The sequence below is a fragment of the Orycteropus afer genome, unplaced genomic scaffold (assembly GCF_000298275.1).
Source record: "Orycteropus afer afer isolate SDZICR_OR568_19922 unplaced genomic scaffold, OryAfe1.0 scaffold00101, whole genome shotgun sequence".
In the NCBI taxonomy this organism is placed as follows: Eukaryota; Metazoa; Chordata; class Mammalia; order Tubulidentata; family Orycteropodidae; genus Orycteropus; species Orycteropus afer.
This window is the reverse complement of record NW_006921688.1, coordinates 8,297,725-8,299,198: the sequence shown is the minus strand read 5'-3', so window position 1 is coordinate 8,299,198 and position 1,474 is coordinate 8,297,725. Positions and strand designations below refer to the sequence as shown.

Sequence of the window (1,474 nt, the reverse complement as noted above, 5' to 3'; positions counted from 1 at the left end):
AGAAAATGATGTGAGAACCTGGACCATATGAAGAAGAATGCAGCATCAGATGCTCTTTGTCAACCTGCAACATGCAGATGACACAACCTTGATGCTGAAAGTGAAGACGGCTTAAAGCAATTACTATTGAGGATCGAAGACGATATAGCCTTCAATACTGATTATAGCTTAACATAAAGAAAAGAAAAACTCCCAAGACTGGACCAATAAGCAACATCATGATAAACGGAAAAAAAAAAATTGATGTTGTCGTGGCTTTCATTTCACTTGGATCCACAATCAATGATCATGGAAACAGCACTCGGAAAATCAAACAATGTATTGCATTGGGCAAATCTGCTTCAAAATGTTTATTCAAAGTTTGAAAAAGCAAAGATGTTACCTTGAGGAGTAAGATGTACAAGGCCCAAGCTGTGGTATGTTCAGTCACCCTCATATGCATGTAAAAGCTGGACAGTGAATAAGGAGGGCTGAAGAAGGATTGATGCATTTGAATTATGGTATTGATAAAGAATATTGAATATATCATGGACCACCAGAAGAACTAACAAATCTGTCTTGGAAGAAGTACAGCCAGGATGCTCCTTAGAAGTGAGAATGGCAAGAATTTGTCTCATGTACTTTGGCATGTTACCAGGAGGGACTAAGTAGTCCTTGGAGAAGGACATCATGCTCGGTCAAATAGAGGGCCAGCGAGAAAGAAGCCCCTTAACGAGATGGATTCACACAGTGGTTACCACAGTGGGTTCAAGCACAGCAACAATGATGAGGATGGTGCAGCACTTAGTAATGTTTTATTGTGTTGTACAAAGAATTGTTATGAGTCTGAATGGACTGAATGACACCTAACATAACAGCAGCTAGTTATCCTGCATTCACCTATCTTTAGAATATAAAAGTTGTCAGCGTAATCTGACTTCATTTATTCTATACTGAATTCCCATTATTTCAAATAAATATTTGAAAATGTGATGTTACAACATTCTTAATTATAAAATTTCAAAGCTGGATTTTTCTTTAAGAACTGGATTTTAACAGCCACAAATATTCCAGTTACATATTACTTTTAAGTACTTGTTATGCTACACCACCTGACTAGGTTTACCAACAAGGAGTAGATAATCCGTCAACCTTCAGGTTGTTTTAGATTGAAAAGTAAATTGCCATTTACTGGCCTGGAGGAAGTCTCCTCTCAATTCTCCAGGGATAAATTATTCACTTGTGTTTGATGTATATTCATTAGTTATACTTGAACTTGACTTAAGTGTTACTGAAAATTACCTGGCAGATTTGGGGAGATTTATTTACTTTCGAGTTCCTGGGTGATGCAGCTGGTTTGCACTATTTATTGCTGGCTTGCACTGGCCTAAAGGTTGGCTGTTCAAACCCAACTGGCAGCACTGTAGCAGAAGGTCTGGCTCTCTACTTCCACAAAGCTTACAGCTGAGAAGGCCCTACGGAGCAGTTCTACCTA

The 1,474-nt window shown here is 38.5% G+C and overlaps 1 protein-coding gene across 1 annotated transcript in view; it reads left to right on the top strand.

The window, feature by feature from the left end:
• SYNE1 (spectrin repeat containing nuclear envelope protein 1) overlaps positions 1-1,474 on the top strand; it is a 578,063-nt gene that overhangs the window by 292,266 nt on the left and 284,323 nt on the right. The window lies entirely within an intron of this gene.